Raw genomic sequence first — 13695 nt, forward strand, 5'->3', positions numbered from 1 at the left:
AAAGCTCTAGCAAACGAACTACACGATCTTTGTGCTAGTCTTAGGATTGGGTCTTGTCCATCACATCATTCTCCTAATGATGTGATCCCGTTATCAACGACATCCAATGTCCATAGCCAGGAAACCATGACTATCTGTTGATCACAACGAGCTAGTCAACTAGAGGCTCACTAGGGACATATTGTGGTCTATGTATTCACACGTGTATTACGATTTCCGGATAATACAGTTATAGCATGAATAAAAGACAATTATCATGAACAAGGAAATATAATAATAATACTTTTATTATTGCCTCTAGGGCATATTTCCAACAGAGTCCATGGATTATACGTACTCTCACCCTTCCATCCTTGCTAGCCTCTTCGGTACCGTGCATTGCCCTTTCTCACATTGAGAGTTGGTGCAAACTTTGCCGGTGCATCCAAACCCCGTGATATGATACACTCTTTCACACATAAACCTCCTTATATCTTCCTCAAAATAGCCACCATACCTACCTATTATGGCATTTCCATAGCCATTCCGAGATATATTGCCATGCAACTTTCCATCATTCCGTTCATCATGACACATTCATCATTGTCATATTGCTTAGCATGATCATGGAGTGGACATAGTATTTGTGGCAAAGCCACCGTTCATAATTCTTTCATACATGTCACTCTTGATTCATTGCATATCCCAGTACACCGCCGGAGGCATTGATACAGAGTCATCTTTGTTCTAGTATCGAGTTGTAATCATTGAGTTGTAAATAAATAGAAGGGCGATGATCATCATTATTAGAGCATTTCCCAAGTGAGGTATAAAAAAAGAAAGGCCATAAAAAAAGAGAAGGCCCAAAAAATGAGAGAAAAAGAGAGAAGGGACAATGTTACTATCCTTTTACCACACTTGTGCTTCAAAGTAGCACCATGATCTTCATAGTAGAGAGTCTCTCATATTATCACTTTCATTTACCTACTCGAGGAGGAGCAGGAATTAAGCTTGGGGATGCTTGATACATATCCAACGTATCTATAATTTTTGATTGCTCCATTCTATATTATCTACTGTTTTAGACATTATTGGGCTTTATTATCCACTTTTATATTATTTTTGGGACGAACCTATTAACCGAAGGCCCAGCTCAGAATTGCTGTTTTTTGCTTGTTTTAGGGTTTCGAAGAAAAGGAATATCAAACGGAGTCCAAACGGAATGAAACCTTCGGAAACGTGATTTTATCATCAGATAAGATCTAGGTGACTTGGACCCTCCGTCAAGAAAGCCACGAGGTGGTCACGAGGGTGGAGGGCGCCCCCCTAGGGCGCGCCCCTGCCTCGTGGGCCCGTCGAAGCTCCACCGACGTACTTCTTCCTCCTATATATATCCACGTACCCCCAAACGATCGGGGACGGAGCCAAAAACCTAATTCCACTATCGCGACTTTCTGTATCCATGAGATCCCATCTTGGGGCCTGTTCCGGAGCTCCGCCAGAGGGGGCATCGATCACGGAGGGCTTCTACATCATCATCCAAGCCCCTCCGATGAATTGTGAGTAGTTTACTTCAGACCTACGGGTCCATAGCTAGATGGCTTCTTCTCTCTTTTTGGATCTCAATACAATGTTCTCCCCCTCTCTTGTGGAGATCTATTCGATGTAATCTTCTTTTTGCGGTGTGTTTGTTGAGGCCGATGAATTGTGGGTTTATGATCAAGTCTATCTATGAATAATATTTGAATCTTCTCTGAATTCTTTTATGTATGATTGGTTATCTTTGCAAGTCTCTTCGTATTATCAGTTTGGTTTGGCCTACTAGATTGGTTTTTCTTGCCATGGGAGAAGTGCTTAGCTTTGGGTTCGACCTTGCGGTGTCCTTTCCTAGTGACAGAAGGGGCAGCAAGGCATGTATTGTATCGTTGCCATCGAGGATAACAAGATGGGGGTTTTATCATATTGCATGAAACTATCCCTCTACATCATGTCATCTTGCTTAAGGCGTTAATCTGTTTTAACTTAATACTCTAGATGCATGCTGGATAGCGGTCGATGAGTGGAGTAATAGTAGTAGATGCAGAATCGTTTCGGTCTACTTGTCTGGAACGTGATGCCTATATAAATGATCATACCTAGATATTCTCATAACTATGCTCAATTCTGTCAATTGCTCAACAGTAATTTGTTCACCCACCGTAGAATACTTATGCTCTTGAGAGAAGCCACTAGTGAAACCTATGGCCCCCGGGTCTCTTTCTCATCATATCAATCTCCATCACTTTATTATTGCTTTGCTTTTACTTTGCTTTTACTTTGCATCTCTATACCAAAAATACCAAAAATATTATTTATCATCTCTCTCAGATCTCACTTTCATAAGTGACCGTGACGGGATTGACAACCCCTAAGCGCGTTGGTTGCGTTGAGCTATTGTTTTTGTGTAGGTACGAGGGACTCCAGCATAGCCTCCTACTGGATTGATACCTTGGTTCTCAAAAACCAAGGGAAATACTTACGCTACTTTGCTGCATCATCCCTTCCTCTTCGGGGAAATCCAACGACTACATGCAGTTTTGAACACTACTACACGCCTATTTGGTTTGTAGGATTTGTAAAATACACCAATGTGCCATCTTCAATCTGACATGATTAACATGGGCATTTGATTACAATCAAGAAAAGTGTAGCCTTCTTCACAAGAGGTTGGATTGGATGAAAAATTCCCTAAGAAAACTAGTACAGATGTATCCAAAGGAGAAATTCTTATGGATTGTAGCCATATGAATCAAGCAACCAATATGGGGTGGGGGTGTATGTCCTGAAATCCTCGAAAACTCCTTCAGAAATCATAGTACATTGTCATTGTAAACTTGGGAAAAGGTGTAAAAAATTGAACTCCCTTATGGTTAGCATTTAGCAGGAAAGGAGCATCACCTTGATATACAGCTTCTTCAGGCACGGAAAGCATCTCAGGAAACTAGCAACTTGGTCCAGGTTGGGGCCGATAGATTCTGAAGCTTTCCTGGATGACAAACGAACATACATCTTCAAAAGTAGAAATAATGTTGATATCAAGAAGGAGAGGTATAAGGCGACTGTTGTACCTGAAAGTAGTAGTATTTGACTCGCGAGTAGCCCACCACCGTCAATTTCGGCGCAGAAATGACATTGATTCTTGTTGGACCTTGTTGATCAACTACAAGTAATCTCTCAAGTGAAGGTGTGTCCTCAATGACCATATTGTGGTCCACCTTTTGTGATCTCTCGTTGCAGCACCAGCAACACACATAAATAGTCCAGAGAGTCTTGGAGGTGATGTGGAAGGTACTCGACCAATTCATCGCCTGAAGACAAAGGAACTCGAGTGCAGTACAGCTGCGGAGTAGGCGCTCCATGTCATCCTTTGGGATGCAGACGGCGACGAGCTCGAGGTGCTTTAGTCCTGTTAGAAAAAGAGCGGGCGGGTCATTAAGGGGGGATGGCAGTTCATGAACTTGGCAAGGCGCAACGTGGGCATGAAGCGGAGCTCGAACATTGGCAGCGAGCACATATGCCCATCAATAAAACTGAGCTCCTCGAGCTTATCTGGGGAGGGGGATCGGAACCACTCGTCAAGCTTGGCTCGGTCCATTCCATTGGAACGGAACTTGCCCATGATAAGGCCTCTTATTGGGCCATGGTGACTGCCTAGGATCTAGGAGAACGCATCCAAACTTTTGCGATAGCCATGGCAAAGCTCGTGGGCGTCGAGGAGGTAAACAGGGGTGGAGAGCCATAGGGGGTGCCACCATTGGGAAAGGACGGTTGTCCTTGCCCCATATTTGATTGGGAGGAGGGATATTATTACTGTCAACATATCATCGGGGAGGCTGCTGATGAAGTCTAGGCCTGCTGGAGTTGCTTGCCATTCTTTCTCGACCCGCCTCCGCTTGTTGGCAGCCTCGTTCTCGACATCATCAGCGGCGACAAAAACCCCTGTCTCCATATTCACGCTCTGCTCCAGTGCTTCAGCAGCCCCGGCGTCGCCACTCCTTCCGATGGGGCACTTCGGTGGCATCCTTATACACTCACGGCTTTGAGGAATAAGAGCGGCGTCGAGGATGCGGGCGGAGAGAGAGAGGATTGTGTGTGTGGCGAGGATGGGGGTGCCGGCTTTGAGGACTGAGAGCGGCGTCGAAGATGCGGGCAGGGAGAGAGGATTGTGTGTGTGGCGAGGATGGGGGTGCCGGCTTTGAGGACTGAGAGCGGCGTCGAGGATGCAGGCGGGCGCGCCATTAATATGGAGAAATGGGAGCGAGGTGGGCGGTTGCCAAAGGGATGGCTTGCCTCCCGTTGAGCCTGTGCGGCGGACTACTGGCATGCCTACCGTCATTTCACACAGCTACTAGCATGCCCCATACAGTGAATGCGTAGTGAACACGCGCATGCCTTGGCCTCCCGGCCTGCCTGCTACCACATGCGTCTCGTCAACTCACGCATACTTGTTGGCACACGAGACGGGTGTGCGGCATGTATTATATTGATTGTTCCTTTTTGATGATCAATTCTGCCGCTTTATTGCTTAGCCGAAGCACGTCACTTACATTGTTGGTCTAACGCCCATGGTTCGAATAAAGAGTTCATTTGCGATATTGGTTGATAATTATTTATAATTTCCTGTGTGTAAGAAGATTATATCAAAACTTGTCTCAAATTTGGAAAAATATCCTAGTCTATTGGTGTCCATATGACACCACAATAAGTTTCATGAATTTCAACTTAGTTTTGGATTTATTGAATTTTAAAATCAAGATTCTAGATGTTAGAAATTTCTTGCATGGGGACTAAACATGCACCCAGGGACAGTTACACATATGATTTTGCAATCCATTTTCGTGCACTACGATGGGTCTCATGTAGATCAAATTTGATTTTGCACATTTAAATCCCTGAGAAATCAATCAATGTATAAAAAATGAATAGATGTTATCTGTTTTTTCAATTTTCAACACTAAACTCCTTTGGTCGCACGTTCGCTACAGAAAAACTTTGACATGCATCTTTGGGGCACATGCACGCGGTGGTCCTAAGACACTCACTCGCGTGGGCCCGCGAGGTCGCCGTCCAGCACTATGACATGCGATGAGAGAGGTTAATTTGACCAACAAGGATGGTCATTTTTTGTTTTTTGTTACACGTATGGTAGGAGGGTGTGTGTGTGTGTGTCTATAGGGATTAACTATTTGTCACCCTAGGTGAGGAATAGTTATTCTTCACCCGCTCTATTTTAATAGCAATGCACCGTAATTTTACGTTCCATAAATTTTGTCTTATTTTATACGTAAAAATATATCGTAAGAAAAAAAATATAGTCGCCGTAAATAATATTTTATGTTACGTAAAATTACAAACGTAAAAACATAGTGTAAAATATACATAAGATGCATTTTCTGATCTTATAACCTATATTTTCGTTTTCTTATGCCAAATTTTACATAGTGAATCAAGATGAATGTAACTATTTTTATTTCAAACGTAATTTATTTATGAAACGATTGTAAAATTATCTCGGGTGAAGAATAACTTAATAACTTATTCTGCACCCTGGGTGATGAATAGTAACACTATATATATATATATATATATATATATATATATATATATATATATATATATATATATATATATATATGACGCGTAGTATTGCCCCGGGCCACCCACTTCAATGCGTACTACATATATAGGGCTGGACTATTCTGTTACCCGTAGCAGAATAATATTCTGTTACCCCCCGACCCTATATAGGCGCCACGCGCGTACACAGCAGAATCCCCTCGAGCAGCCCGAACCCAACCCGCCTTCTTCCACCGGAGGCAGTCATCACTGGCGAGCGAGCGATGGCGGCAGCCGGAGCGATGGTGCCCGCGGCGCCGTGACCGGCCGGCGACGGATCCACCGCCGCCATCCCCATCCTCGCCGGGATCCTTCGCCGGGGCCGTGATCCGCGCCAGCCGCCTCCCTCCTTCGCCGGGATCCTTCGCCGGGGCCGTGATCCACGCCAGCCACCTCCCTCCTTCACCGGGATCCTTCGCCGGGGCCGTGATCCGCGCCAGCCGCCTCCCTCCTTTGCCCGGATCCTTCGTCGGGGCCGTGATTCGCGCCAGCCGCCTCCCTTCCTCGCTGGGGCTCCTTCACCGGGCCCGTGATCTGTTCCTCCTGTCTCCCTCCCTCGCTGGGGCTCCTTCGTCGGGGTCATGATCCCTGCCAGCAGCTGCCTCCCCGGACCTCATCGCCGAACATCCACCACAAGCAGGAGCGCCGTCGTCTCCCCAAGCTCTTTGTCTGCATCAATGGCACCGCCTCCCAAGAACATGCCAGTACGCCACCCACGAGAGGACGAAGAAGAAGTCAGATCCAAGAACATGCCACTGGAGGTGATGTCTGCTTCCCACACTAATTTTCCTCAAAAATTGAATCAGTTCAAAAAATGTTTTCTTGTCTGGGTTTGCGTGAAGAAAAATACCACGTTTGTGTTCAGTTCATCAGTTCAGCAGTCCTGCAATGAAGAAGATTCAGTTTAAAATTTGCACACACTATGATCTGCCTACATGTAACACTATTAGATTTATTAGTACTCCATGTGTGCTGCATCAGTGACACATGTTCCTATGATGCAAAAGCAGATAGTACATTGCAAAAATGCTCGCATCAGTTCATTACACCACTGCCACTTCATGCACAATTTGGATGTCGAGGTTACTATCAGTACCTCTAATATGCTAGCTTCAATTCAAGCCAAAAAACATAGACTTATGCATCAGTCCAAGTAGCTACTAGGCTTTATATAAGGTTCAACTACCAATACAAGTTGTATGTTATTATTTCTACTAGTGCATGCCGCGTAGTTGCGTCAGTTCGAACTAGTAAAAGAATTTTTTTGAAAAAATATACACTTGTTACAGAGTAAGTTCAATGATACATAAACTAGGAGTACTTCTAGTGTAGTTGCATAAGTTATAGATGAAAAAACAGAAGACATGCATCGGTTATATGTATATGAATATCCATACATATCTGAATTTCAATGTTCAGTTTGCAAGCAGTGCACCAAATGTTTATGCATCTGCTATAGGGAAAAAGATAAAAAAAACTTTCCATAATAGATGAAGTTCAATGTTCAGTTTACGAGCAGTGCTAAAAATCAGTACATCAGTGTTGAACATGTACGTTTTTCAGTTTGACTAAAAACTAAACCAGATACAAAATAGAGAACTAAGTTTCATAACGGCCAGCGTTGCAAGTTCAACTTGTACATTGCCTTCAGTGCATGACATGTTATGCATAGCATGTATACGAGAAAAATGTAGAAAAGATTAATCCCAAAACTGTTGAATGTCATTGCATAAACATGCAAGGCGGCACACACAGCGAGGGTTTGATGAGCCAAGCAGATATGGGGCACCGCCTGGTTAGGTAACACCAGAAATAGCACCTGGATACTTCAACAATATAGGCAGATTTCAAGCTACACCAGAATCATCAAAAGCGTGAACAAGTTCTTCTATGCAGCAAACACCGATATCTGGGAATACAAGCTTTGCCAGTACTGGGTTGCAACAAGGTCAACAATTTCCCCAACGACAAATGTTTTCCTTCCCTAGCACATGCAGAAAGGCAAGGACACACAGGATTCCACCAGTCGCTCCGTCAACATCAATCATCCGTGCTGCAAAAGCGGTTGCGACGGGAAGATCGGGCCAAAGAGACAGAAATTTTGGCCACTCTAGCAGGGTGCAAAGTACAAGATATGAGCCATATAAACAGGAGCAACCTCACAACGAATCTGAGGGGAGACGTCCATACAATGAGAGAATAAGAGCTTCATCAACATTGCTCCCTCCAAGAGATACATTGCTGCATGTGCCAAGGGTGACACCACCCGCGCCCATACACCTGGGTGAACAACAAACACCGGAGGTAGCACCGAGCTATACACATGTAAGTATCCACATTCAGAAAAAATATACAAGAACAGTCCATACCATGGTACTGTGATCACCCCATCTAACATTTTCATAACTGTGTTTTTGTTTGCTCACTGTTGCATGCCGCCACCTATGATTGAAGCTTACATTATGCCAAGGCTAGAGATGCGCTTTGAAACTTTCAAAGAAGCAAAGGACTTCTACAATGTCTATGAAAAGCACATGGGTTTTGCTGTCAGGGAAGGATCCATGGTTGAGACCAGAGTCCACCTTTATTGCACATGCTATGGAGTCTATCAATCGAAGGTGTCAGAAGCAAATAGATAGCAGAACAAGACGATACCCAGGACTAACTGCAGGGCTAAAATGAGGCCGAAGAGGGAAAAGGATGGAACACTTGTCGTAAAAGAGATAGTCTGGGAACACAACCACAGGCTACAACTCACCCCCCAAATGCTTGTCTTCTTGCACTCCCACAAAAACTTTGACAAAACAATCTTGGAGTACGTCAAGTACCTGCAGTTCAAAGGCATTTGAACATGTGCAAATCATGAGCATACTTGGCGGCGATGACCCGGTAGCTACTTGGTTGAAATGAATGCCAAAGACCTGATTAACCTATAAGTACAAACTTGTTCTCCTCCCATAAACCCCCTCTGTCTTTTTTCCTCTGTCAGTACAAACATATTATGCAACGCATGACCCGACACCAGTTCAACATGCATTTTTGAATGAATGTTCACTTTTAATTTGCAGAAAAGCAAAGAATTCAAGGATGGATGATGTGGACGATGTCCTAAAGACTGTCAACTTCTTTAGGGAGATGAAAGCTATAAACAAGGAATTCTTCTGTGACATGCAACTTGACGAGTCCGACAGAGTTAAGAAGATATTCTGGGCGAACGCAAGCTGCCGTGGGGCGTATCAGGACTGCAGTGATTGCGTAACGTTTGACACCACATATAAGACCAACAAGTACCATATGCCACTTGGAGTGTTTGTGGGTACTAACAACCACTTACAGACTACATTCTTCGGTTTCGCCCTGATAAGAGATGAGGATGCAGATTCATTCAGATGGATGTTCAAGACATTTTAAGGTGCATGAGAGGGAAGTCTCCTACATGCATCCTCACAGGTACAACTGCCAGAACCACCCCAACCCCCCCCCCCACCCCAAAAAAGGAAAATAACACAGTAAAATGTTGTGTCGGTTCTATTGGTATATATGCACCACCATCTGCTACCACTCCACGTCTCTTTTCTCATTACCAGACCAGTGCCTGGCAATGGCTTTGGCGATCCGAGATGCTTTCAAGAACATAGTACACAAGCTGTGCCGCTGGCACATTATGAAGAAGTACAGGGAACACCTCACATACCTGTACAATCTACACGAAGACTTTAAGGATGAATTCACATCAATCCTCAACTGGCCCCTCATGCCAACTAAGTTTGAGCCTGCCTGGAAAAGACTAATGGATAGGTACAACCTGCATGATGATGCCACGATGGTGGCCATGTGGAATGAGCGTGAGAGATGGATATCAGCCTACTTCAAGGAAATTTTCTGCGCCAAAATGACATCCACACAACGAAGTGAGAGCATGAACTATGTGATCAAGAAGAACTTCGTAAGTGAGAGACAAAACCTAGACCGGTTTGTCAACCAGGTAAACTCCTGCGTCAAAACCAGGAGGCAGATAGAGAACCAGGAGACAATGGGTAACCAGGTATAGCTCTATCACCTGTCGTAAGACAAAAATAACATGCTTACTAAAGTAAAACTTTATTAGTTAGACAAGTTTTTGCTGCGAGAAAACTAATAATTTGGTCATCATTCTTGCGTGGGCAGAAGGAACAAAACACGCTGACCTTTTATGGGTTTGACACCCAGATGGCAAAGCTTTACTCACGAGCTCTGTACAGCGAGATCAGAAAAAGGCTAAATTTGAGCACACTCTTCACGGCGAAAGAGACGGAAGAGCCCACAAAGTACCTCATGCACTACAACAACCCGCAAAAACTGCCTGCATGGGCTCATCATGCGTTCCAGGTGGTTGTAGACCCCGTGGGAGAAAGATATGAGTGCGAGTGCAAGCTATGGGACCACACAGGTGAGGACAAAAAAAGATGTTACATACGGTACTACTTTTTTTGCAAAGTTTTTGTTTGAATGCAATGACAAAAAACATGCACTTCTTCAAAAAAATATAGGTATTTTCTGCGTGCATGTCCTGTGCATGATGCAGACAATTAAGGCTGCCAGCGTTCCAAAGAAATACATCCTTAGGAGATACACCAAATGCCCGAACATCCAGCCAACATTCAACAAAAATGACTTGAGGATAGTAGCATCAAACAAGGCATCCCAATACTGCATTGAAAGCTCACTGCTAACGCTGAACATGAGGGTGCACAGAAAAAGCTTGAGAAGCCAAGAGCAAATGGCGAGGTCACGGGTCGTCATGGACAAACTTGAACAAGAACTTGATGCCATGCATAACGAAGGTGTCGTGGACAATGAAGCCTTTGAGTAGGATATTGCTACAATGTTATTCGAGATGAACCATCTGGGAGCTATTGACCCATTTGACAAAGAGGAAGATGAGCAACAGCAACCAGACCTTGCCCATGTGCACACTCAAGAGCACCAACATGCTCACATGCAAGATCATGAGCTTGATGGTGCTGTAGGCGAACGACATGACAACAGGACATCCTACCAGCAGCAGCAGGAAAGGGTGATTAAACCACCCATATTCTCAAACACAAAGGGGAGGAAGAGTAAGACGGAAGCAGCGAAAGCAGCAACCAAAAAGCCGCCACGCCCCATCAGGCGCATGGAATTTGGCCCGGATGGCAAACCTGTCGGGATAAGGGCTTGCAGATTCTGCAACATCGTGACCAACCATAATTACCGCAAATGCCCACTCCACATAGATGCCACTGTCAACAAGCAGATGCTGCATAAGCAGATTGGAGCCGCCCAGGTTTCTACCAATGGAGACGACACATGTAACAGCTACACTTGCCGCAAGTGTGGGAGAACTGATGGACATAATGCCCGCACGTGCAAAGTGGGCAAGGAGGTCAGTGGCGCTGAACAGAAATAGGGCAAGGTCCAGAGTTCCAAAAAATCAAAAGAAGAGGATGAAGAAGAAGAGTTTGACGAGAATGACGTCCAATCAGATGAAGGGAATGAAGCTGACAGTGTTGGGGATGAGGAAACTGAAACTGACGATGAAGCTGCCAGGGCTCAAGCAGGAAACGGCGCCGGTAAGGGACAACATTCGGGGCCAGTTAGGAGGAGCTCAAGACTGAAGAATCCATAGTGGTTATGCTGCCGCGTCAACTTAAAAATAAGCTTGTACTTTCAGTTGCATCGGTACACAATGAGGAAACATATCAGAAACACTGTCATTACCAAAACTTATTTAGCTTTATTATTGATTTCTCGATCAGTCCTATAGTTAAGATATAATTTGTGATTTGTGCCCGCTAGACAAGTGACATTATTATGTAAACCATTTGATAATCCTTTTGAATGTAGTCACAAATACATTTCAAAAAACTAATCTGGATTTATGTAACGCCAACACTACTGTCGACCAGTAACTCAGCAAAAATAAGTTAAGGAAATTTTAAACTCTTATAGTACATCAGTACTGATAATTCTCACTCGTCAGTACAAAGGCATAGTAACCAAACACACCTGTGAACACCTCAAAAAACATCGTTTCAAAAATAAGCCGTGTCTGCTTCTGCCAGTCCTAGTTCAGAAAGTCCATCAGTACATAAAAATAATTACCTCAAGCAAATGCAAATATAATACACCTGTACTGATGAAAAACTAATTTCTCTATAAAAAATACTTTCAAAGATTATCTTGATATAAACCATCCTTTCAAAAAAACAAAAAATATTTTAAAAAACATTAGCATGACACACATAGTCTGCCTAGTATTTGGTAAGTTCAATTACACTTCAATCACGAGTGCAAGTACCCACAATAGAGGAGTACAAACCTCCATCATGACCAACCCTGACACATGCAAGTGGGACAAGCAGCCGATAAGTACAACTTGACAAGACAGATCAGTGCGACAGTAAAATGCCATCATCACCGACCCTGAGACGAGCAAGTGGGATAAGCAGCTGGTAAGTACAGCTTGACAAGACTACTCAGTGCGACGAGATTAATACCCTGGCAAACAAATTGGCTTGGACGGTTGGTTCTTCCAGGCCACCGCCCATGCCACCCACTGGGCAGTTGCCATAAGGGACTACAAATGATGACCCCACGCCACTACACCCACGCCCCCGACGAACCGCCTCCCACGCATCCCCGTCGACACACTGCAAAATACCCCATTCTCTTCCATCTCTGCCTCATTCCTAGAAACCACCATTGCCGCTTCAATCTCCACTGCAGACAACCTAGAAACTTCTCTCTCTCAAGCCCACGGTCACCGGAGGAGGGCGATGGCGGAGGAAACGTCCGCCAAGCGTCATCATGGAGAGACGTCAAACAAGAGTAGCAAACTCGCCGATGTTCACGTCCCCGCCGAGAAGTGCGAGTACACCAAAACCCTCACAGGGGTTGAGCTCCACGGCAAGGAGACGCTGGAGATCGTCTGCACTAGCGAACCAGAAAAGGCCGATGTAACATCCCAAAATTCTAAATTTTGGAATGTTATAATAAATAGATAGATTTGATTGATTGTTTGATTGATTGTGTGAAATTGAGTGGAATTCGAAACTTTTTGAAAGTTAAAAGAAAGGGAATAAAAGGACTTTCCCAAACTTTCATATTTGCTTTTTGATCTCCGTGAATTCAAATTCTTTTCATCACAAAACCCTGGAGAGAAGATGACATGACTTCTTCCATTTATTTAAATGAAATAGGGTGTTTGAAAATATTTGAATTTCATTTGGAAAATATTTCCAATTCAGAAACTTTAAGCAACTCAATGATTTTCACGAGAGAAGATAAAATGACTTCTTCAAATTATATGAAATATGAGTTGGGAGTTTCAAAGAATTAAATTCAAAGTTCTTTTGAATTTATTTTTTCAATTTGGAGTTATTTGAGTTTTACTCAAATTATTTTTCTCCAAAAATAAACTATATGGAAATTAGGGTACCATGATTCGCTACATTAGAAAATTGGAGAAAAAAATTAATTTGAAATCATTTTGGTATTTTAAAAATGATCTTTGTTGGATTTTAATAGACCGGTAGCACTCTTTGATTTATCTGAATTTGTGTGGATTTTATTTGAAGTTATAAAAATGTCCATGTTGTAGATATTCTTTTTTTGAAAATTTTGATATATAATATGCCTATATAATATTTTTATTTATTTTGCTTTTATTATTTTATTTGTCTGGAAAATGTTTAAAAAAAAATACTTCCCTCCGCCGAACTGGGTCGGCCCAGCTCCTGCCAGGCCAAGGCCCAGCCCAACCGCGCGCCGCCTTTGTCTTCGAGCTCGGGACAGAGTCCCGAGCGGTTCCGCCTCACCGCCGCTGTGTCCAAGCCGGGCACGCCACCGCCTCCCTTGCCCCTGCCCCAAGCAGCGTCGCCCCGGCCTTTAAAAGCCGAGGTCCGACCGCCCCGCCTGCTCCTCCTTCCTGCCGCGCCGCCTCGCCTCGCCTGCCGTCGCCGCCGCCGCACTTAGCCGCCGCCGCCGCACTTAGCCGCCGCCGCCTCCTTGCGCTGCACGCCTCCGCCGCGCCTGGATCCG

This window comes from Triticum dicoccoides, chromosome 7A, assembly GCF_002162155.2.
Source record: "Triticum dicoccoides isolate Atlit2015 ecotype Zavitan chromosome 7A, WEW_v2.0, whole genome shotgun sequence".
NCBI classification, from domain to species: Eukaryota; Viridiplantae; Streptophyta; class Magnoliopsida; order Poales; family Poaceae; genus Triticum; species Triticum dicoccoides.